The 26480-nt window shown below is 40.2% G+C and overlaps 1 pseudogene; it reads left to right on the forward strand.

Moving 5' to 3' along the window:
- The first annotated feature begins 5516 nt into the window (after positions 1–5516).
- On the forward strand, positions 5517–6370 carry LOC118577413 (annotated as a pseudogene).
- The last annotated feature ends 20110 nt before the right edge of the window (positions 6371–26480 follow it).

Here is a 26480-nt window from a genome sequence, read left to right on the forward strand (position 1 = left end):
TAAAGCCTGTTATGCCCTCCCACTAGACTCCTTGTCCTAAAGGTTCCACAACCTTCTAAGCAGCAGCAACAGTTGAGAACCATGTGTGCAAATATGTGAGCCTGTGGGGAACAGTTCACATTCAAACCCCAATGGGCCTGAAAGCAGAATCTGGGTTAAAATCAATAAGGTAGATATAGAAAAGTCAGTTAGAATGCTTTCAAATACCACAGAGAGACAATGAACGAAACTAGCAGAGGAAGGAAGAGTCTTACTAAGAGATCTGTGCTAGTGACTGTATCTCACCCCAGTCTCTACCTATAGCCCTACTTTCTCTGATTCTTGACCTCTGTGATTTGCTTTGTACTAGCACCCCTCTCTACCTATGACAGACTAACACCTCTAAAACCATAAGCTAAAACTCTCCCTCCCTTAAGTGTTTTTGGTCAAATATTTTGTCACAGCAAATGTGACTAAAATGGGCATTTAATAATGCTACAGAATCTGCAGTTTAGATAATTTACCTGATTGTAGGCCAACACATGTTTTCTGAATTCATTTAAGGTAAGCTCATATGTTATGATGTTCTGTGGGCTAGATAAATTAAATGAATTTTTGGCCTGAGATATTTTTAACTTTAATGAATTTATTCGAACATTAAGTTACCAAAAGTTCAGAAGCATCTTCATGGAAAAAAGGAGTTGATTTTGAAGAAGAGCCCTGAGTACTAAGTAAATATTTAAATATTTGTGAATAAATATGTGAATATTTGTGAATATGTAAATATTTGTGAATAAAATGATTTATTCACAAACAATTTATTTGCAATATACAAGTAAGTATTGCAAAGGTAACTTATGGTGATGGGATGTCCATAAAGTGCTGCCAAGTGTTTTCTTTGTTATGCCTAAAGAATAGAAGCTTCACATTTTCTTGGCTCTAATGAACTCACTTTCTTTTACATTGAAACAATTCAACTACATAGAGTTGGATGACCTGAAAGTCACCCTGAAGACCAGTTGGTAAAGTTTTGGTTGAAACTTTGGGAAAGCAGAAACCTTAGCTATTTTTGTTGCCTCTTTCTCCTATGTGCCATGCAAAGTACTTGAGGCACTAGGTGTTTAGTTAATAGTTAATAAATTGAAACATTTTGTACCTTATTAAAATGATAGCATTTCTGTGTAAAACACATATTTAAAAATATAATCATCTGCTTTCAACAGTCTTACATTAGGAGTACAGAACACACACACACACACACAAACACACACACACACACAACACACACACACACACACACACACACACACACACACACACACCACAGCATGTAAGCTAAGAGGCATTTGACAAGCATGACAAAGAGGACCATGGAGAATGTAAGGTGAAGAAGTTTTTCTGCTGTTTTGGCTGCTGAGGAAATATCTCATTGAGAGGACAGTTTTATCTGTACATTCCGTAACACCCAATTTAGGAAAAAATGCAATGGGACCATGCATTTCCTTGCCCAAACAGGAAAATCACAGTCACAAATTTGAAAATATCCTTCTGTCTTTCTCTTTTGCCATCCAGTCCCTGCTGAGCAAGTCTCCCCAGTGGCCACAGGATGCTTCCAATCATCCTTTAACTGTCATACCTCCAGAAGAGTCACTCCTCACAGCTTCTCCTCAGAAGTTGTAATGAAAGCTGATTCATATTCCTTTACTAGGATATGTCCCACCTCTATACTAGGACCCATCCCGGTGGAAAAGCAGGATTCCTCCAGAGGAGGTGACTCACCCAGTATTGAAACCAGAGTTTGCTTGCACACACACACACACACACACACACACACACACACACACACACTATCTGCATGCACAGTACAGCCAAGGTGTCTGTCCCTCACCAGAAGCTAAACTGATGTGTCCACTCAATTCTGGATTTCTAGTCTCTAAAAATGTTACCTAAATAAATCTCTTTGAGAGGTCCATTAAGATAGATCAGGAGATAGTGCTTGCTATTATGCTTGACCACATGAGTTCAGTCTCTAGAAACCCATAGAGCAAAAGTACTTTTTACAATTGTCCTCTAAAGTCCAATATGCTATGGCAAATGTGCATGCATGTGCCCATACACATTAATGAATTCAATAAAAATAAAATATAAAAATATCTTTGCTTTATACTTTATCCAGCCTTGCATGTTTTGCAATAACTGACTAATGCAAATAACTTTCTCTATTTTTTTTTATTGTTTAGATAGCACAAAATTACAGGCCCTCTCAATTTCATTTTATTTGGTATAATGTAGCTGTTCATTTAATTAGAGGTAGAATCTCAGTCAAAATTCCTTTCTTTCCCAAATTAAAGTTTTAAGAAGAACTCTATAGATCTTCAAATTAATTTGGGGTCCATCTGACCATTTACTTGATTAAAGTTTTATTAGCTGCTTTATTAGAAATCTTTCATCTGCTATTATTTATAAGTTTTGTTTTCAATAATTATAAATCTTCCAGAAGCCTCACACGCTAAGATTTAAGTACCTTATGTGTTCAATGTTGTCACTAAAATTTTCTAACCTGAAGAAGACAAGTACTGATGAGGATGTACAGAAAAATTAACTGTTATGCTGTCTTAGGGGAAGTACTGAGTACAGTCATTATTTACTAAAAATATACAGCTTCCCCAAACACCAAAATCAGAGGCATTGTAAAGCAACCCTACTTCCAGATGTGTGTCCAGAGATGTCGATATCAACATAGGCACTCCTGTGCTCTGCGGCTGTTGTTTTTACTCTTTATTCTTTGAAGTGCCTGCCACCCAGCTCTGAAATAATCGCACAGAGACTTATTATTTCTTATGAATTCCCTGCCATAACTTAACTTATTTCTAGCCAGCTTATCTTAACTGAAATTATCCTGTCTACCTTTTGCCTTTGTGCTTTTACCTTCTTCTATTTCTGTATATCTTTTCTTCTCTTCTTATTCCATATCTGGCTGGGTGGCTGGCCCCTGGAATCCTCCATTCCTTCTTTTCTTTTTCTCACTCCTCTCTCTTCTCTTTTTCTCCTTCTGTTTATTCTCTCTGCCTTGAAGCCCTGCCTATCCCTCTCCTGCCTAGCTATTAGTTCTTAAGCTCTTTTTATGACCAATCAGGTGTTTTAGACAGGCAAAGTAACACAGCTCCACAGAGTTAAACAAAATGCAGGAGAACATAGCTGAACAAATGCCCTTATGGTATGATTGAGCATTCCTTGGGAATATGCCCAAGAGTGGTATAGCTGGGTCTTGGGGGAGATTGATTCCCAATTTTCTAAGGAAGCGCCATATTGATTTCCAAAGTGGCTGTCCAAGCTTGCATTCTCACCAACAGTGGAATAGAGTTCCCCTTGCACCACATCCTCTCCAGCATAAGCTGTCCTCAGTGTTTTTGATCTTAGCCATTCTGTAAGATGGTATCTCAGAGTCGTTTTGATTTGCATTTCCCTGATGATTAGGGATGTTGAGTAATTCTTTAAATGTCTTTTAGCCATTTGAGTTTCCTCTGTTGAGAATTCTCTGTTTAGCTCTACAGCCCATTTCTTAATCAGACTGTTGGGCATTTTGATGTCTAATTTCTTAAATTCTTTATATATTCTGGATATTAGCCCTCTGTCAGATGTGGGGTTGGTGATGACCTTCTCCCATTCTGTAGGCTGTTGCTTTGTCTTGTTGACCATGTTCTTTGCTCTACAAAAGCTTCTCAGTTTCAGGAGCTCCCATTGATTAATTGTTTCTCTCAGTGTCTGTACTACCGGTGTTATATCTCCAGTGCCAGTGCATTCAAGACTACTTCCTACTTTCTCTTCTATCGGGTTCAGAGTAACTGGATTTATGTTGAGGTCTTTGATCCAATTGGACTTAAGTTTTGTGCACGGTGACAGATATGGACCTATTTGCAGCCTTCTACATGTTGACATCCAGTTATGCCAGCACCATTTTTTGAAGATGCTTTCTTTTTTTCCATGGTAGTTTTGGCTTCTATGTCAAAAAGTATATGTTTATAGGTGTGCAGATTAATGTCAGGGTCTTCAATTTGATTCCATTGGTCCACATGTCAGGTGTTTTTTTGTTTTTTGTTTTTTTGTTTTGTTTTGTTTTTGTTTTTTTGTTAGTAACAAGCTATTTTCATTACTGTAGTTCTATAGTAGCGCTTGAGGTCAGGGATTGTGATGCCTCCAGAATTTGTTTTATTGTACAGGATTCTTTTGGATATCCTGGGTTTTTGTTTTTCCATATGAAGTTGAGTATTGTTTTTTCCAGGTCTGTGAAGAATTGTGTTGGTATTTTGATGGGTATTGCGTTGAATCTGTAGATTGCTTTTGGTAAGACTGCCATTTGGCCAAACACTCTAACTGTTGTGGTAGAGCTCTCATCCAATGACTGATGAAAACAGAAGCAGAGGTCCACAGCCAGGCCCCAGGTGGAGCTCCTGGAGTCCAAACGGTAAGAAAGAGGAGGGATTGTATGAGCGAGAGTTAATGAGACCATGATTGGAAAAAGCACAGGGACAAATAGCCAAACTAGGGAAACACATGAACTATGAACCAATAGCTTTGGAGCCCCTAACTGGATCAGGCCCTCTGGATAAGTGAGACAGTTGATTAGCTTGCACTGTTTGGGAGGCCCCCAGCCAGTGGGACTGGGACCTGTCATTAGTGCATGAGCTGGCTGTTTGGAGCCTGGGACCTATGGAGGGACACTTTGCTCAGCCTGGGTGAAGGGAGGCGGGGACTGGACCTGCCTGGACTGAATCTACCAGGCTGAGCTGAATCCCCAGAGGAGTCTTTGCCCTGGAGGAGATGGGAATGGGGGGGTGGAGTGGGGAGAGGGCAGGGGGCAGGATGAGGGAGGACAGGGAAATCCATGGCTGATATGTAAAATTAAATTAAATTATAAAATAAAAAAATAAATAATTTTTTTAAAATACAGGAGAAAAGAATACAATACATCTTTGCATCATTAAAGAAATATGTAGCATAAATGAATGTAATACATCTTAAAATATTCCATATCAGTGTTCATCCCAGAATTATTCAGATTAAGACAGAAACAGGAAAGACCCAATAATGTCCACCATCATAAAAAATGGAGAGAAACTATGTTCACATTTGAAATACCATTGGACCTTTTAACGGTGGCAAATGCTGTCATTTGAAACATGAATGAGACAATATATTAAGTGAAACAAGCCAGTCAATGAAAGACATGTAGTATGTGACATTGCTGGTATATATAATATGAAAAGCTTGAACTCAGATGTAAAGAACAGTGTGGAGATAGCAGAGGTTGAGCAGGGAAGTTGCATGGGGATGGATGAGACATATGTCAAAATGCAACATTATATCTCATGAATATAAACTATCAGTATTTGGTAATTAAAAATATTTTAAAAAATTCATCATTTTGAAAAATAATTGAATCATGATTTAAATGGTTCTTTCACAACTTTGCTTTTATTTCTAGACTCACATTTATAAATTTACAAAGTAGCCCTCTGGGGCTGTGGAGCCTATGAATGGGGAGGCCAGACTGCAGCCCAGCATCTGGGAAGCTTAGGCCACCATTTGTCACCATTGAGGCATTGTTAGGGGGACCTCTGTGCACAGTGATTATTGGGGGGGCCTTGGGCTCTGGCAAGGGTGTGTTATTGTATCACCAAACACTTCAAGGTGAAGCACCTCTTCAGTGGGGTCCTGCTCTGCTAGAACATGCTACAAAGCATATAAACCACTGTGCTGACCAAGATTTTCAATGACTAAGGGAAGCTCATCACAGATGATGTCATAATTGGACTAGTCTTTCACAAGCTGAAAAATCTCACCCAATGTAAATAACTATTGGATGGTTTTCCAAGGACACTTCCACAGACAGAAGCCATGGATAGACCTTACCGGGTAGACAGAGTGGTAAACATCAACATGCTCTTTGAGATCATTAAACAAATCATTACTGCTGATTGAGTTCATCCCACCAGTGCCGAGTATACAACATTGAATCCAACCCTCCCAAAACTATGGGCACTGATGACCTAACAGAAGAAGCTTAGAGACAGTGACTAAAGACTAAATGAAGCCCAGACAGAGCCAGTCCTGCCATATTATCAGAAAAAAAAAAAAAAAAAAAGCATGTTGGAAATGTTCTATGGAACTAAAACCAATAAGATCTAGCCCCATGTATACTCTTTCCTACAGATGAAAATTCCAGAAACTACCCATAAAGCCTGTTACTCTGTGAGGATGCCAGTAATTAGCAGGATAAAGTGGGGCCTCCTCTCCCCATCTTGCCTCTGTTTTTTTTTTTTTTTTTTTTTTTTTTTTTTTTTTTAAGCTCTTTCCTAAGACTTCTCTGAAAAGTATGACTTATTCCTAATGGCTTTCTTCTGAATGCTACTAAGGATACACCAAATGAATCAGACACTAAGGCTGATCTGTTTAAATAACTTTGTGTGTTTAATCTAGTTGGCTTCTGTAGTGTGCAATTAGAAAACATCAGAGATTTGGAAAATTAAAAAAATCAGAACACAATTAAAGGAGGAACTGGTAATGGTCTAAACTGTTCAGTTAAAGTGGTTAATCACATTTTCATGTTTTTCTGGAAAAACTAAAAATTTGCATATCACTTAAAGCAGATAAAATCTTATTAGAGGCTTCTGCATAATCCAATGCCCTAACACAACTAATAAAGATGTCTTCTGGCCCCATGGGAAGTGATATTGGGAGACAGGTGATAGATTCCAGGAAAAAAGCAACTGGTTTTATAGATGTTGCCAGATAGAAACTCAATGCTACCTTTACAGGAAAAGCAATGGTCTTATTAAAAAACATGAAGCTAAATACAGAGTTAAAAGCCAATCAGAGCACTAGCAAATAGCCTTTAGCTTACTAATTGCTGCTGTTGCTTCCCCAGAGAGAGAGAGAGAGAGAGAGAGAGAGAGAGAGAGAGAGAGACCTTTTTCCTGTGTGACTGTCTTTCTAGTGCCTTTCTGTTCTGCCTTCTCATTGACTCTAAACCCAGCCACATGACTTCCTCATCACAACCTGTCTATACAGACCTCCAGGTCTCTATGGTTGGTACTGGGATTAAAGGTTTGGTTCACCACACTTGGTTGTCCTTGACCACATAGGACTCTAGCTGATATGTGAGCAGAATAATGGCATGTGCCACCACTGCCAGACTTCTGCTAAATGGCACACTTTCAGCTCTGATCCCCAGGCAACTTTATGTATTAACATACAAATAAAATCACATTTCAGCTATTCTAATAAAGAGAAAAAAGGGAAAAAGTTATAACTAATATAAGAAAAACTATATACAATAAGTACAATAACTATATACAATATACACAAGCAATAAATACTTAAACAATGTCTAGTCCATTTGCATTTGACAAACTCAGAGAAAATATTCCATTATCTATCTTATTTTGCTAAGTCCAAAATGTACCTGATTCACTTTCTATCCTAACTTGTATTATTAACAGAGAACTATCTTATAATGTCTTTCAAATTTATACTCTTACACCTCTTCAGTGAGTTTCTTTTCTGAAATTTTTAACAAGGAAAACTATAAGTATAAATACTAATTTTCAACTAACTATAACTATAATGATAACTATCTAATATTCAACTCCCTCAGAGACCCAAGAAGGAAAAATTACCTAAAACAAAAAAAAAAAGAAAGAAAGAAAGAAAGAAAAGAAAAGAAAAAGAAAAAGAAAAAAGAAAGTGCATACAAGCGGCTTCCAAAAAAAATTGTGAGTTGACAGAAACAGCCAGCTTCCTGGACAGTCATCCAAGGTTTCTCTGCAATGTTGGGACATCATCTTTAGCCTATAGGCTTAGCATATTGGAAGACTCATTTGTGAATTAGGATGTACACAGGCCTACAGTTCGACCTCACATTCGGTGAGAGTAGTCCACGTACCAGATAAACCTGAGTTCCACCAGTGTCCTGTCATGATTCAGGATTTTAAATTCTGGAAATTGTTGGTGTTTTTAGAATTCAGCTGTCCATTCTATTGACTTGTTGGTGGCTTCATCACTTTTATTAAATGCCAGTCTACTATTGAGAGGTTAGACTCTGTCAGCTTAGTTATTCTTCCAAGAATAACTGTATCAGCTACTGTTCTGCTACACATCAGAAGCCATTGGTCCACTGCCTTTGAAGAAAGGGGCAATATACCTTTTCCGGATTGCAAAGGCCACTTCAGGAATGGTGCCATATTGTCCTGGCCTCAGAGGATGCCTTTTGCTCAAGCCACAACCACACTTGTCTTGGCAAGAATCAGTAGTTCTTTGTTTCATGCCCTGTATGTCCATGTTGTCCTGTTTGTCAGCAGTAGATTCAAGGATACTTTGTTGTCCAGTGGCTAACTTTTACCTCAATGAAAGTTAACTCCTTGTGCAGTTTCTTCAATGCCTGTATCTCCTCTGAAGTAGATTGGTGCTGCCAGGAGCTGCTATGTCTCATAGTCATAAAAAGAAAAAATTTCTAAACTATTAAAACATTTTAAATGCCATATTCTGTAGATCTCTTTATATACTAATAGTCGGTAATGATAACATTAAGGATTAGCAAATTGCATTACATTTTTAATTGAACTGTATAAGTGCAATATCTTGAACAAGATTAGATATATATGTACATTTTCTAACAATCTCAATCTCAATATATATAATTTATATACAATATATAAAAATCCAATCCAATGTAAAGTATTTAAAACTAGTAATTGTCTTTTAAAAGTAGATTCAATGTATCTTTTGAATTCTATATCGTATCTACATCTTCTCTACTTTTCAGAGTAAATTCAATAATCTACCTTCTATTCCATCATTTCTATATATTTTTTTCAAACAAAAACCTTAAATATAATCTCCTTTGCTTACCCCTTTTCCTAACCATTAACAACAACTTATAATCAACCCTCCTGAACAATGAAAATTATCCCAAACCCAAAACCCATTAAAAGACCAAAAACCACCCATGTCTTTGGGAATGTGGGCATCATGTTCTTAAATGCTGTGTCCTCCATTTACCAGTTTTCAATTTGCTATAAAACTGCAGCTATTGGCCCTTAAAAACATGTAACTTTGTTCTGGCTTGTTTTCTTTTCCAAACATGCCTGTACTAAGGGATATGATTTATGTTAAGTGAATTTAAGTTCTCCAAGGAGCACCGACAACAACAATGGAATAAACTCCTAGGTCCTCACCTATCACTCAGGTAGAAGTGGAGTTGTAGTTTTCTTTGGGTCACCAACCAGCTCCCAAACAAAGACACAGAGATGTATTATTAATTATGAATGCTCAGTCTTAGCTTGGGCTCGTCCCACTAGCTCTCACACTTTAATTTAACCTGTTTCTCTTCATCTACATTTGGCCTCAGGGCTTTTTATCTTTCTTTCCTTCTGTATGTCCTACTTTCCTGCTTCCCCCATGTCTGTCTGTCTGGCCCTTGGTATCTCCTTGTCATCTCCTTTTGTTCTTCCTCAAGTTGAAATTCCTCTATTTACTTACTCTCTGTGCCTGGAAGTCCCTCCTATGCCTCCTCCCTCACTATTGGCTGTTCAGCTTTTTATTAGACCAATCAGGTGAAACAGCAACATATCTTTACACAGTTAAACAAATAGTCCACAATGTAAATAAATGCAACACATCTTTGCGTAATTAAACAAATGCAACATGTTTTTACACAATTAAACAAATATTCTGCAACATTAAGGACCATGTTTCAGGACCCACTTGTCAGTTTCTCTTTGATCCAAATGGACTTTCTGCCTTGATCAAAAAGTAATAATAAAAAGAAAGTTAGAGGGTAGGAGAATACCCATGGCAGTTTGCCCCTGAGGAGGTATATGGGGCATGGCAGGACAGCCCCTTCACAGAAAGATCAATCAGCTAGTCAACAGGTGGAGCAACAAAAGGAATTTGCATGATGGGTTAAGTCTGGAACCTGGGGCTTATGCAGGGACACTTTGCTCAGCCTGGGAGGAGGGGACTGGACTGAATCTAGCATGTTGAGCTGAATCCCCAGGGGAGTCTTTGCCCTGGAGGAGATGGGAATGGGGGGGGTGGGCTGGAGGGAAGGGTGGGTGGATGGGAGGGAGAAGGACAGGGGAATCCATGGCTGATATGTAAAATTAAATTAAATTATAAAATTTAGAAAACTCATTGTGACTGAGTTTCAACTGTATTGGAGTCCTTGAATTCAAGACCCTCTTGTCTCATCCTCTCTAGGGTGCTGGGATCACTGTGTGCTGCTAGTTGCCTCCCTACTTCACAGAAAACAACTCTTTTGGTGTCACCTAAGCAGCCTCCTGCTGCAAGCAGTGTCTGCACTGCAGATACAGCTCAACCCTGCATGCTAGACAAATGCCCTACCATTGTGCTGTATCTCCAGTCCTGAATTTTGTTTTTGTTTGTTTGTTTGTTGTTGTTGTTTGAGACAGGATTTCACCATGTATTTCTGGCTGTCCTGGAGCTATGTCAACAAAGCTGGCTTTAAATTCACAGAAATCCACCTGCTTCTGACTCCCAAGTTCTGGCATTAAAGGCCACCACATGTGCCACTACACCCAGACCCAGCCCTTAGTTTTTGAGACAGAGTCTCACTATGTACCCCAGACTGGCTTGAAATTTTTATGTAGTCTAAGATGGCCTCACAGTCATGATCCTCTGTTTCAACCTTTTGTGTGCTTGAATTACAGATGTGTTCCTCTAAACCAAACCTTAGAAATAGTTTTAAAACTTCAGTCATGAGTTGGGGATTTAGCTCAGTGGTAGAGCACTGGGTTTGGTCCTCAGCTCCAGAAAAAAAAAAAAATTCAGTAAGATTAGATTCCTTAAGTGGGGCAAAGGCATGTCCTATATAGTGTAGCCTAAAGTGAGAAAATATGAGACATGGAAGAAAAAAAAACAAAACAACTCTACCTTCCAGGAAATATACTCTTATTTTATTTGGTACTAAATCAAAGAATCAAGCCCTCTTTCAAGCCTATGAGTTTTTGGCCTATTTTATTTAATACACTTGAAGGACAAATGCTAGAAAGTGGCATTACATATTGGGGAATGGGGGAAGAATCTTTGATTTTTAAATTTCATTGTTGATCTTTCAAAAGTAGTACAGGCCTCTTAAAAAAGATTACAAAAAATATCTTGTCCTTTGGTAATGTTTCTATAATGCCTATCTGAATGTGGATAACTACTTTGTAACAATGTTGTCAACTACCTAAACTTAGGACTGATCAGCAGGTTCTGTTACATAGTAGTGACATTACACTGTGGCTGTTGCCTTTTGCCTCTGGCCCCTCACAGTCACTTCAACCCCCTTCCTGTCTGCTGTTGGAACATCTCACTGGTTTCTTTCTAGTAAATTATCCTCAAAAAGTAAAAAAAGAAAAAAAAAATATGAAGTATTTGGTGACTCAGAGACTCCTTGAACAAGAGCAGCAAAGATAAAAAATACACACCAAACTAAAAAGCCTTAGCCTGGCATAGTGGGATATACCTGTCATCCCTTTGGTAAGTAGACACCTGGGAGACTGAGGCCAGTGTAACTGAGTGAGAACCTGTATTAAGGCAAAGTAAATCAAACCCACTAAAGCATTGTGCTTTAATCAATCTCAGTGACAATGTTGGAATTTGTGGTTTGATTTTGCTTCTGCCAAATATTTTGCACTTCAACAACTATAATATCATTTTAAATGGGAAAATATACCCCCTCCTATGAGAAGAAATATACATGTTATGTGTCCACCACTGTCCCTGGACAGCTCTGAAAATATTTTCTGCTCCACGGGTGCTGTGGATATCTGTATGCTGTGAATGTGTTGTTCTGATTGATTGACAAATAAAACACTGATTGGCCAGTAGCTAGGCAGGAAGTATAGGTGGGACAAAGAGAGAGGACAATTATGGGAAGTGGAAGGCTCAGTCAGGAGACACTGTCAGACACTGCCACGTCTCGAAAAACCAAAAAAAAAAAAAAAACAAAACCCCCAAAAAAAAAAAAAAAAACAGTGAAATGGTCTTCCAAGAACCTCACTTATATTTCCGGAATTAAATGGAAGAAATCCAATTTTACTGTAAATAACTGGTTTGCACCATGAAGCATCTTATGATACCTGTGGCCCAAATGCTGAGTCTCAAGGTGCAGGGAACTATATATACATATATATACTTGTTCTCTGGCCTAGCTAGTGCTTTTCCATGGTTCATGTTTAGTTCCTGACATCTTGGTCCCTGACATCTCCCCCTTCTATGCATATAGGAAAAGAAAGAAAGGAGGCCCAAATGTTTCACTGTGATGGGGGAGGGGTGACAGAGGCTCTATCTCTGATAAGTTCAGATTCCATTGTTAATCTGTGGTTTTATGTAGGTGTCCCCACATGTCCTGAAGGAAGCTGGAATGATGCAGTTTTTTTTGTTGTTGTTTTTTTTGTTTTGTTTTGTTTGTTTTTTTTACAGGAGGCAGATTTTAATCTGGAAGGGAAGAGTATAGGGTCTGCATAACTGCCGTGCAATAGAGCATGTCACCCAAGGCACCCAGGATGGTGGAGCACTTTAGTCTCCCTGCCTTCTGCAGTTCCCAGTTGTACCCTCAATACCCTTCAGCTCCCAGGCACAGGTGCATCCTCCCCTGGGCAGAGGGGTCTGTGCTGATATGGAGTCTGTATCTGGTTCATCAAGACCATGTTCATGGAGGTCGAGGTGATGGTAATGAACCTGAATTTGTTTTGCCTGAAGTTCGGCCAGCTGACTGTGCACAAATTTAGTTAGTCAAGACAAAGCCCAAGGGCTGAATGCCAAGACAAGAATGAGGCCAACCAAGGGTCCCAGGAGGGACGGTAGGAGGGTGGGTAGCCAGGGAGATGCAGAGAACCAATTTTGGAACCAGCCTAGCTCTTTTTCTTTTTCTTATTATTATTATATTTGTGTTCTAATTCCACACATCAGCCATGAGTTCCCCTGTCCTCCTCCCCCTGCCCCCACTCCCACCCTCTCTCCATCCCCTCCCCTCCACTCCCATCTCCTCCAGGGCCAAGACTCCCCTGGGAACCCATTTAAACCTGGTGAATTCATCCCAGGCAGGTCCAGTCCCCTCCCTGCAGGCCGAGCAAAGTGTCCCTGCATAAGCCCAAGGTTCCAAACAGCCAGCTCATGCACTAAGGACAGGTCCCAGCCCCACAGCCTGGATGCCTCCCAAACAGTTCAAGCTATTCAATTGTCTCACCCATCCAGAGGGCCTGATCTAGCTGGGGGCTCCACAGCCATTGGGGAACCAGCCTAGCTCTTGATCCCTTTCTTTTTTGTGCTTCTCTAAGCCTTCACAGACCTTGGCCATGCTATCCCTTGTTACTCCTGTATGATCAGTATAGAAGCAACACTCTTCCTTAAGAGCGGCACAGAAGCCTCCTTGCTGTGAAAAGAGGAGGTTGAGCCCTCAGCAGTTTTGGAGGACTACCTCTGAAAGAGAGGTGAGGGAGAAGTCAAGGGTGGAAATGCCACACTCGAGCTGTGCTATATCTTCATCTATGGAAATTCTAAACTCTGAATAATGTTGATTAGATAAAACCAGGGAGGCTATGCCCATACTGGCCCCTGCAGCCCCCACCCCCAGGAGGACTGCTAAAGTGACTGCAGTCACAGGCTCCCTTTTCGAGTGATGGGGGGGGGGCACGAGGACGGCTGTCTCTGCCAGAGTCTTCTCTTCCCATCTTCCTGAGAATTGATCTGGAGAATAATAGGTTAGTCTAGGGATAAGCTGAACCAATATGCAGAATAAGGAGGCAGAGGGATTATTTAAATGAAGAGAAATGCATAGTGTTAGTCCATCAGTACAGGCCCACCAAGTATCATTGGCAGGGAGAAGGTATCCAGACTTAAGGGAGGTATTTAGGTTATCTGTGACATTGCAAAGGGGTTGATAAATGGGGGAATGGTAGTGCCTTGGGTGACAAGGCAGTGGCCTGAGCCCATAACTTGGGAGAGTTTAAGGCGAGATGTGGGTGGCTGTTGCCAGTGACAATCATGTGGGTCAGTGGTTAGGGAGAAATCTAAATTAACAGCCACTCCTTCATAAAATGGGGGGGGGGGGCTGAATGATAGCAAAGCCAGAAGGAGTCAACCAAATCAGGCTTGGAGGTATTAAGTACCTGGTAGGTTTTTGCGATAAGGGTGATAATTATATCCTTGGTAGTTGGTGGGGGAGGTGGGAACATGGGAGAAAAACCCGTGGATGTCTGAGATATATTGGTTGTAGGAAAATCATTGTTGCCAATAAGAGAGTTGGGACCAATGGTAACAGAGTTAGGGGAATTAACAGGCTGTCTTAAAAGTTTGATGATATAGGTGATGCCTGTATCTCTTCCTTCCTAATATAGGCGAAGGCCCCAAATGAGGCCCACCTCCCAGGCTGGGGTGGGTAGGGAGAGAAGCAGCAGAGTCACTTCACCACCAACCAGATGCCGCCTCCAGAGCGCTCGGGCTGCGCTCAGCTCTTCTCCCCAGGTGAAGGAGCCATCTAAGAGGCACCTCGCACACACTCTCATTGCTCCACCCTCCCGGCTCCCCCTGCCCTCCACCTCTCTGCACACACCCTGAATACTGCTGGCTGCCCTCCCTTTCCCAGCGTTTTTCATCAATCATCCCTTCTTGAGGAAACCAAGGACAACAGTCCTCTAAGTGGCTAAAGAATCTGTTGAAGTCTTTTTTATGAACCTTATCCCTCATGTTTGGAGGGCCTCTTTAATGCCCTTTATGAAAAAGTCATGAGAAGAAGTTCCCTGTCCCATGGCAAAGTCTGTAGTTTAGACTCACCTCGTCCTTCCCACTCTTCTCCAGGATCACCAGGATGTCGAGTCGGGTGGTCTCGAGTCAGGTGGTCTTAACGGGGCGATCACTTCAAATCTCCACAGACATCTGGGCTTTCTTGTAGAAGGATGTTCAACTCCCAACAAGGCGAGGGTCGAGGCCCAACATTGGGCGGCAGTTGCCCCGGCCAGCGGGGTTTCAACAGGGGCAACCCACCTGTGGTAATGAAGGAAAGGAACAGGGGACATGAAAGACAACATCAAGACAGGATTCTGATCAAGCTGCAAATTTTATTTTCCTCAGCAAGGCTTATATAGCATAGGAAGGGAGGGGCAAGAAGGAGGGAAGGGGAAAGAGACATAGAAGGGGTGCAGGTCGTGGGAGCTGTGCAGATAGTGTAACTGCAGGATGCTGGCTAAGGTCAGGGCCCATTTGTTCTGCTGCTAGGCTACCTGACCATAGAATGCTCTTTACATTTGGTTGTCATGGCACCTGACTGTGGAATGTCTTCTTATCTTTGGGGGCCTTTCATTCAATCACCCGAGGAATATAGTAGCTGAAATATTCAGTCCATTATTGGGTTTAGTGGCTCAAATGAAGAAGAGCTCTTGAATATGCAAAGATTCTAATGAACATTCCTAATGAATATGTACTATTAACAGAAACTGAAAAGTCCCACTGACATTTAATTACACAAATAAGTTGATATTTGCCTTTCCCATTTTCCTGCTTTACAAAAACATGTGTAGTCAAGCAAGGAACAGAAGATGAAAGGCCATGGGCATAAAACACTATGGCTCAGGCAGCAGCCTAACATTACAGATTTTAGTCCTTGAATTGTTCACATCTGGAGGTGGAAACAAAAGTGGAGGAAGGTTTGTTACTTCTAAATAACTCTGATGTTTTGCAATTAAATTCAATGTAGCATTTTCTAAGCTCATCAATTTAAACCTTGAGCCTCTAATATTTTAAAATACCATTAATTGTTATAGATAGTTTAGATTCTCCAATCAAATCATTTTAAGGTACTACAGTTATTTTCTTGAAATTTTATGAGGTTATTTTGTTTTTGTCTTTGCTTTTTGATAGGTTTTCCAATGATTATTAAACTTCCTAAGCATCTTCTGTGATTTAGGTATTGGATGCTCATTAACACACAGGTGTACAATCTTCAAAGCTGATGTCATTGCATGTTACAGTAAGCATCATTGAATTCCAGAGAGGTTAACTCAATTTCTCTAATCAGATTCCTTGCAAGGCACCATTCATTCCAGAATATACTAGTTCTTATATATCTGGTGGTAGCAGCATTTCCTCTTATTTTGTTCTAGCTGTAAAATTTTGTGGATTTTTGTCTTTGAGGAATTGACTATTCTAGCAGTAGAGGTGAAGTTGTTATTGTTATTGCTATTGTCCTTGTGACTGCTGGGGAATTTCATTAACATATCCAACAAAATGATTCAATAAAGTTGAAATGTAAGTAAATTTTTAAAAAGGAACTATAACTCAAATTACAAGAAGAACCAATATTTTGGAACAGATTCATCAGGAATTTATCCTTTTTAAAAATAGTTGCTAAATAGCCCTCTGTACTTATTAAACCCACACTGTGCTAGCAGCTTACATCAGTGGAAAGTCACATATGTAGCTTCTTTCTCTTCATAAGAAATTAGTGTTAAACAAACACCAGTGAAATAATTAGTTATCAGTGTGGTAGGACTTATAAGAAAGACTTAATAAATGCCAAACTCCTTTGGGAAGCATTTGGTGCTCTGAATTCAAACTAAGGTTGCTGGACTATAAAGAAATAAAATGCAAAGACAGAGTGAGTGAAAGCAGAGAATTCATTGGAGCATGTATGAGCCTGCTGAAAGGCACACAGACAATTCTGAATTTCCACTCAACTGAAAAGTCTAGATAGGAGAGGAGTATCACATACACATTTTTTGCTTCCTTTCTTCTTGTTTTGTTCTGTGGAACAAGGTCTTACTGTTAGAATTCTGCCCTCAAGGCTTGCATATTACATCATCACTATGCACTGGTGATCATGTACTCATTGCATGGTCACACAACTGTATATGGATGGTATGGTTCTGTAAGTCCATCTGTGCCTTAAACAGCGGAGTCTCAGAATCCACCCTCTCTCTCCCTAGTCTGCTCTCTCTTCTCCCACCATCTTCCCTCTCTTGGCACGTGCTTTCCTCCCCAGGCCTGGTTCTCTTGGTCCCCCTCCTTACTCTTAATAATGTTCTCTGTTACTAGGTAGCCATGGCTCATGACTTGTGATCTTTTGCACAGTAACCATAACCACAACCAGCACCATTTATCATTCATTTCACTTACTCTGTTGCCCAGGCAGATCTTTAACTTGTGCATTCAAAGGACCTTCATCCTGGGCTGGAGAGATGGCTCAGAGGTTAAGAGTACCAACTGCTCTTTCAGAGGTCCTGAGTTCAATTCCCAGCAACCACATGGTGGCTCACAACCATCTGTAATGAGATCTGACACCCTCTTCTGTATCCATAATAAATAAATAAATTAATAAATCTTTTTTTTAAAAAAAGGATCTTCATCCTTTAGCCAGTTAAGCATCTGACATTATAGGTGTTGGCTATCAGGCATGAATCAATCACACATGCATTTTTAAAATGATTCTGATGATGATGGTGTCTTTGGCCTGTTGTGCCTAGGAGTCATGTGGATGTCCCAGCCTGTATTACCATTGAAATCCTTGTGGATATTCATGGTCTATAATGCAGCATGAATCCATGTTGATGTCTGTGGTCTACAGTGCTGTCAAAGATGACATTGGTGTCTGTGACCCTGCTTCAACAGGGGAGTATTGCTGTGGGATGTTCTGTATGTCAAATGTGTTGATCTGATTGGTTAAAATAAAATGCTGATTGGCCAGTAGCCAGGCAGGAAGGATAGGGTAGGCGGAAAAAGGAGGAGGAGAATTCTGGAAAATGGAAGGTGAGAGAGAGACTGCCAGCCACCACCATGACAAGAAAGAGATAAGGTAATGGTAAGCCATGAGCCATGTAACAAAGTATAGATTAATAGAAATGGGCTAAATATAAGAGTAAGAGCTAGACAATGGTAGGCCTGAGCTAATGGCCAAGCAGCTTAAATAATATAAATGTCCATGTGTTTATTTTATAAGTGGGTTGATGGACTAAGAGGGCTTGGCAGGGGCTGGAGAGAAGCTTTCCAACTACAGGATATGTTGATGTCCATGGCCTATGTTACCATTGAAAGCCATTGGGATGTCCCTGATGTGTGTTGCCATCTGAAGCCATGTTGATATCTGTGGCCCATGCTAATAACCCAGAAACCATATGGAAGTCCTTGATCCATGCTGTCCCTGACTATAAATGGCAGGAAAGCTTCTTCTGCAGCAGTATCAATGACTGTAGACTCACAGTCAAGAATGAGAGACAAAAAAAAAAAAAAAAAAAAAAAAACAGTCTGGACCCGAAGCCCTTAAAATAGTAATAAGGAAGCTGAAATGTAGCTCTTGACAGTTGATGGCTTCTGGCAGGTATCAGGATAGGCAAGGGCAAGTTTTCTTTAAGGGCTTGCCCCCTGGGAGTTTGACCATGCATCACAAATTAGACTTTTTAAAAATTTTTATCTTCTTTCTTCTTTTGTTTTATGGGAGGTCACAAGGTTGAGGGTGGACCTGGGAGTACCGGGAAGTAAAAGTGATCAAGGTGCATTATGTGAAAATTTCAGATAATCAATAATAATATTATGTTAAGAAAAATAATAACATGGGGTGACTCTTTTCCCACCTAGAGAGTTCTGCTTCTAAAACATAGGCTCTGAGGCAAAACCTGTACACCCCCACATATTGCTGTCCCAGTTGCAGGCCACCATGGAAGACTCCTATGGGCAAACTTCCCCAACAATACTCCCATCAGACCCTGAAATCTACAAGACCCACCCTCTACCCCAAAGCCACCCATTCCCCTGCAACCTCAGCTGCTTCCTGAGACACAGAATCTGCCAATGTTGTTTGGACCAAATGGTGAGTGATTCTTCACCCACCCAGAGAGTCCTACCTATAAGACCTAGGCCCTGAGTCACAATCCATGTCCCCCAAGTGCCACCCATTGCTGCCCGAGTTGTCAGCCAGCACGGAGCTCCTGCAGGCAGGCTTCCCCACATACACTTCCAATCAGACCCTGCAATCCACAAGACCCACTCCCTACACTAGGCCCACCAATCCCCCTACACCCTCAGTGACTTGCTGTGACAGATAATCTGCCATCTCTGATTAAACCAAGGTGTGAGTAACTCTTTTCCCACCCAGAGAGTCATGCCTCTAAGAGACCTAGGCTCTGAGGCACAATCTGTGCCCCCACTACTCCTACCCATCACTGCCCAAGTTGCAAGCCAGCAGGGAAGATTCCTGTGGGTAGGCTTTCCCACCAACAACCCCATTGGAACCCGCAATCTACAAGATCCACTCCCTACCACAAACCAACCCTTCCTTCTCTGACTTCAGTGGCTCCCTGAGACACAGAATATGCCAGCTCTGATTGGACCAATTGTTACAATTAGACCAAAAGGAGTACCCTCAGACACAGACACAGAAACAGACACCTCTTGTACCTATTGGAGGAAGAGATGGGTAGACACCAATGCAAAAATACACACAACAACATAAAGAGCAATATGGTACCACCAGAACCTAGTGGTCCTACAACAACAAGACCTAAACATCACAATGTAGAAAAAGCAGAAAAAAGCAACCTAAAAATAATTTTATGAAGATGATAGAGATATTTAAAGGAGAAATGAAAAATTCCCTTAAAGAAATTGAAGAAAAGACAAAAGAAATTGGAAGAAATCAATAAATCCCTTAAAGAAAGCCAAGAAAAAACAAACAGGTGAAGAAAACAGTTCAAGACCTAAAAAACTGAAGCAGAAACAATAAAGATACAAGCTGAGGGAATTCTGGAAATAGAAAAGCAGAGTAAATGAACAGGAACTACAAATACAATCATAACCAACAGAATACAAGACATGGAAGAAAGAATCTCTGGTGTGGAGGATACAATAGAGGAAATAGATTCATCAGTGAAAGAAAATACTTTAGCCAAAAAAAAAATCGTAACACAAAATGTCCAGGAAATCTGAAACACCATGAAAAGGCCAAACCCAAGAATAATAGGGACAGAAGACAAAGAAAATAACAAGAATTAATATCATTAATGGTCTCACATCACTATAAAAAGACACAGGCTGATAGAATGGATACAAAAACAGGATCCATGCTTCTGCTGCATACAAGAAACACATCTCAACTTTAAAGTCAAACACTACCTCAGAGTAAAAGGCTGAGAAAAGACTTTCTAATCAAATGTATTTAAGAAGCAAGCTGATGTAGCTATCTTATTATCTAATAAAATAGACTTCAAACTAAAATCAATCAAAAGAGATCAGGAATGGCATTACATACTTATCACAGGGAAAATCCACCAAGATGAAGTCTCAATTCCAAACATTCATGCCACAAATACAAGGGCACTCATATTTGTAAAAGAAACATTACTATAGCTTAAATCACACATCAAACCCCACATACTAATAGTGGGAGATTTCAACACCCCACTGTCACCAATGGACAGGTCTGCCAGACTGAAACTTAATAGAGAAATAATGGACTTAACAGATGTTATGACTCAAATGGACTTAATAGATATTTACAGAACATTCCATCCTAACACAAAAGAATATACCTTCCTCTCAGCACCTCATAGAGCCTTCTCTAAAATTGATCACATACTAGGTAACAAAAGCAAATCTCAAAAGATAGAAAATAATTGGATTTTATCAGACCACCATAGCTTAAATTTAGGTTTCAATAACAATAAAAAATACAGAAAGCCTACAATTGCATGGGAAATAAATAATGCTCAACTGAATAACCAATGTGTCAAGGAAGAAATAAAGAAAGAAATTAAAGACTTCCTAGAATTCAATGAAAATGAATGTACAATGTACTCAAATTTATGGAATACTATTAAATCAGTGCAAAGAGAAAAATTCATAGCACTAAGTGCCCACATGAAGAAGTTGGAGAAATCTCACAATAGCAAATTGACAGCACACTTCAAAGCTCTGGAACAAAAAGATGCAAACTCATCCAGGAGAAATAGATGCCAGGAAATAATCAAATTGAGAGCTGAAATTAATAAAATAGAAACAAAAAGAATAATACAAAGAAACACATGGTTCTTTGAGAAAATCAACAAGACAGACAAGCCCTTTTCCAAACTAACCAAAGAGCAAAGAGAGAACATCAAAATTAACAAAATCAAAAATGAAAAGAGAGACATAACAATTAACAATGAGGAAATCCAGAGAATAATCAGGTAGTACTTAAAAAAACCTATATCACACAAAATTGGAATCTAAATTTTGGGTTGTAGTCTGGTTATCTAGTATCCATTTATGAGTGAGTACACACCATATTTGTCCTTCTAAGTCTAGGTTATCTCACTCAGGACTATATTTTCTAGTTCCATACATTTGCCTGAAAATTTCATGATGTCATTTGTTGTTGTTTTTACTCTTGAGTAGTACTCTATTTTGTATATGTACACATTTTCTTTATCCATTCTTCTGTTGAGGGACAGCTCGGTTGCTTCTAGGTTTTGGTTTATTATGAATAATGCTGCTATGAACATAGTTGAGCATGTGCCCCAGTGGTATGATTGAACAGTTTAAATATAAAAGAAAAGGACAATTTTCTTGATAAGTACCACATACCAAAATTAAATCAAGATCAGATAAACAATTTAAATAGACCTATAGCCCCTAAGGAAATACAGTCATTAAAAGTCTCCCATCCAAAGGAAGCCCAGGTCCAGATGGTTTCAGTGAAGAATTCTACGAGAATTTCAAAGAAGAGCTAATACCAATACTCTTGAAAATTGCTCCACACAATAGAAACAGAAGGATCATTTCCAAACTCTTTTTATGATGCTAAGGTTAATCTGATACACAAATAACACAAAGATACAACAAAGAAAGAGAATTACAGACCAATCTCCCTCATAGACATTGATGCAAAAATACTCAGTAAAATACTGGCAAACCGAATCCAAGAACGCATACAAAAAATTATCTGGGAGACCAGCCCCCAGCTCACATCCTCCCCGGAACTCCCATCTGGACCAGAGGTGAGTGCCTGGGGTTATAGTCAAAGAGACAACTGCCCCTGGGTCCCACCCCTGAGCACCATGCTGGGAGGACCTGCCCAACTTGGACCCGGTTTCTGGCAAATTGGCAGGCCCTGTGGGAAGGCTCCCCTTTTCCAAGACTTCAGGCAGACCCTGCACCCACAACTGTTTGCATGAGACCACAGCCACTTTCTGAGACTCAGAGACCAGCCCCCAGCTCCCATCCACGCCGAAACTCCCATCTGGACCAGAGCTCCCATCCACCCCAGAACTCCCATCTGGACCAGAGACCAGAGAGTCCCTCCAGTGGACACTACAACCTCAAGGCCTTGCCCCTACACCCATCTGCTGGAGACCCCAGCCACTTCCGGAGACTTAGAGACCAGTGTCCAGTATTCCATCCCGTCCCAGATCTCCCATCTGGACCAGATAGTACCTAGCTCCCATCTGCCCCGGAACTCCCATCTGGACCAGAGCCTCCATTTTGTCCCGGAACTCCCATCTGGACAAGAGGAGCTCCCATCTGGACAAGATAAGGAGACTCCAGGGACTTCCTGAGACTCAGAGTCCAGCCCCCCAGCTCCTATCCAGCCAGCACTCTCATCTGGACCAGAGCTCCCATCAGGCCCAGAGCTTCCATCTGGACCAGAGAGAGGCTCCCTAAATCTGTCAGCTCTGTCTGGACCAAGTACACTGATAAGACCAAGAACGAACCCAAATGGAGATGGGCAGACATCAAGGCAGAAGTACATACAACAAAATGAAGAGCAATACAGCTTCACCAGAACCTAGCCCTTCTCCGACAGCTAGACCTGAACTTCACGGAATGGAAGAAGAAGAAGGAAATAACCTTATAAGTAACATCATGAAGAGGCTAGAGCCTTATATAGAAGAAATCAAAAATAAAGTGGAAGAACAGACAAACAAAAAATGGGAAGAATGTTATAAAAAAAACTAGAGAAAAGGACAATTAAAGCAGAAAAAAACCAATAAGTCCCTGAAAGAAAATCAGGAAAAAACAAGGGAAACAGTCCAAGACCTGAATAGAGAAATAGAAAAAAATGAAGAAGACACTAGCAGAAGGAATGCTGGAAATAGAAAATCTGCATAAACAAACAGGAATTTCAGATGCAAGTATAACCAACAGAATGCAAGAAATGGAAGAGAGGATCTCTGGTGTTGAAGATATGTTAGAAGAAATAGATTCATCAGTCAAAGAAAACACTAAAACCAACAAAGTCGTAACCCAAAATGTCCAAGAAATTTGAGACACCATGAAAAGACCAAACCTACGAATAATAGGGATAGAGGAAGGAGAAGAATACCAACTCAAAGACACAGAAAATATATTTAACAAGATCATAGAGGAAAACTTTCCCAACTTAAAGAAGGAAATGCCTATGAAGATACAAGAAGCCTGTAGAACACCAAACAGACTAGACCCCAAAGAAAGTCCCCTCACCACATAATAATTAAAGAACTAAATGTACAGAATAAAGAAAGAATATTACGGGCAGCAAAGGAAAAAGGCCTAGTGACTTATAAAGGCAAACCCATCAGAATAACAACCGATTTCTCAATGGAGACTAGGAAAGCCAGAAGGACCTGGACAGATATAATGCAGACACTAAAAGACCATGGATGCCAGCCTAGACTAATATACCCAGCAAAATTCTCAATCATCATAGATGGAGTGAACAAGACCTTCCAAGACAAAACCAGATTTAAACAATACTTATCCACAAACCCAGCCCTACAGAAGGAAGCCCTACAGAACTAGAAGGAAAATTCCAACCTAAGGAAGGCAGATACACCCATGAAAACACAGGCAATTGATAACACCACAGCAGTAAACCCCAAAGAAGAGAAGTACACACACACTACCACCAAAAAATAAAAATAACAACAGGAACGAACAATCACTGGTCACTAATATCCCTTAATATCAATGGACTTAATTCACCTATAAAAAGACACAGACAAACAGAATGGATACGAAAATAGGATTCATCTTTCTGCTGCATACAAGAAACACACCTCAAATTCAAAGACAGACACCTCCTAAGAATAAAAGTCTGGGAAAAGACTTTCCAATCAAATGGTCTTAAGAAATAACCTGGTGTAGCCATCTTAATATCCAGAAAAATAGACTTCAAACTAAAATCAATCAAAGGAGATGATGAAGGACATTACATACACATCGCAGGACAGATCCACCAAGATGAAGTCTCAATTCTGAACATTTGCGCCCCAAATACAAGGGCACCCACATACGTAAAAGAAATGTTACCAAAGCTTAAATTATATATAAAACCCCACACATTAATAGTGGGAGACTTCAACACCCCACTTTCACCTCTGGACAGATCTGCCAAATTGAAACTTAACAGAGACATAATGGACTTAACTGATGTTATGGCTCAAATGGACTTAATCGATATCTACAGAACATTACACCTGAACAAAAAAGAATATACCTTCTTCTCAGCACCCCATGGAACCTTCTCTAAAATCTACCCATACTTTGCCACAAAGCAAATCTCAACAGATACAAAACAATTGGAATAACCTACTGTGTTCTATCAGACCACCATGGTTTAAAGTTAGATTTCAACAAAAACAACAGAAATCCTACAATCTCATGGAAACTGAATAATGTTCAACTGAATCACCAATGGGATAAGGAAGAAATAAAGAAAGAAATTAAAGACTTCCTAGAGATCAATGAAAATGAATACACCACATACCCAAGCTTATGGGACAGTTTGAAAGCAGTGCTAAGAGGGAAATTCATAACACTAAATGTCCACATAAAGAAGCTGGAGAAATCTCACACTAGTGACTTGACAGCACACCTGAAAGCCCTTGAACGGGAGGAAGCAAAGTCTCCCAGGAGGAACAGACACCAGGAAATTATCAAATTGAGAGCTGAAATCAATAAAACAGAAATAAAGAGAACAATACAAAGGATTAATGAAACAAAGAGTTGGTTCTTTGAGAAGATCAACAAGATAGACAAGCCCTTATCCAAACTAACCAAAAGACAGAGAGAGAGCATCCAAATTAACAAAATCAGAAATGAAAAGGGGAACATAACAACAGACAATGAAGAAATCCAGAGAATCATCAGGTCATACTTCAAAAACCTCTACTCCGCAAAACTGGAAAATCTAAAAGAAATGGATAATTTTCTGGATAGTTACCACATGCCTAAGTTAAATCAAGATCAGAAAAATCATTTAAATAGTCCAATAACCCCTAAGGAGATAGAATCAGTCATTAAAAGTCTCCCAACCAAAAAAAGCCCTGGACCTGATGGTTTCACTGCATAATTCTACCAGATCTTCAAAGAAGACTTAATACCAATACTCTTTAAATTGTTCCACACAATAGAAGCAGAAGGAATATTACCAAACTCCTCCTATGAGGCTACAATTACCCTGATTCCTAAACCAAACAAAGAAGCAACAAAGAAAGAGAACTACAGACCAATCTCCCTCATGAACATTGATGCAAAAACACTCAATAAAATACTGGCAAACAGACTGCAAGAACACATCAAAACAATTATCTACCATGATCAAGTAGGCTTCATCCCAGGGATGCAAGGGTGGTTCAACATACAAAAGTCCGTCAATGTAATACACCATATAAACAAACTCAAAGAAAAAAACCACATGATCATCTCAATATGGCGCTTCCTTAGAAAATTGGGAATCCATCTCCCTGAAGACCCAGTGCTAACTCTTGGGCATATACACAAGGAATGCTCAATCATACCACAAGGGCATTTGCTCAGTTATGTTCATATCAGCATTGTTTGTAATAGCTAGAACCTGGAAACAACCTAGATGCCCTTCAACTGAAGAATGGATAAAGAAAATATGGTACATATACACAATGCAGTACTACTCAGCAGAGAAAAACAATGATATCATGAGGTTTGCAGGCAAATGGATGGATCTAGAAAAAATCATCCTGAGTGAGGTAACCCAGATTCAGAAGACAAACATGGTATGTACTCACTCATAGGAGGATACTAGATATAAAACAAAGATGACTAGACTGCTACACAACTCCAGGGAGGCTACCTAGAAAACAGGACCCTAGGAAAGACCCAGGGATCACCCAATGACAGAGAAATGGATGAGATCTACATGAACAACCTGGATGAGAGTGGGAGAAATGAAGGGCTAGGTTTGAGGGGAGGGAGGCTTGGGGGAGCAGGAGATCCCAGCTGGATCAGGAACAGAAAGGGAGAACAAGGAATAACAGACCATGATGGATGAGGACCACATGAGAACAGGAGTGGGCAGAGTGCTGGAGAGATCCCCTGAAGTCCACAGTGATGCATCCTCTGTAGACTGCTGGCAGTGGTCGAGAGAAAGCCTGATCTGACCTAGTCTGGTGATCAGATGGCCAAACACCCTGACAGTCAGGCTGGAACTCTCATCCAGTGACTGATGGAAGTGG

This window comes from Onychomys torridus, chromosome 2 (genome assembly GCF_903995425.1).
Source record: "Onychomys torridus chromosome 2, mOncTor1.1, whole genome shotgun sequence".
Classification (NCBI taxonomy): Eukaryota; Metazoa; Chordata; class Mammalia; order Rodentia; family Cricetidae; genus Onychomys; species Onychomys torridus.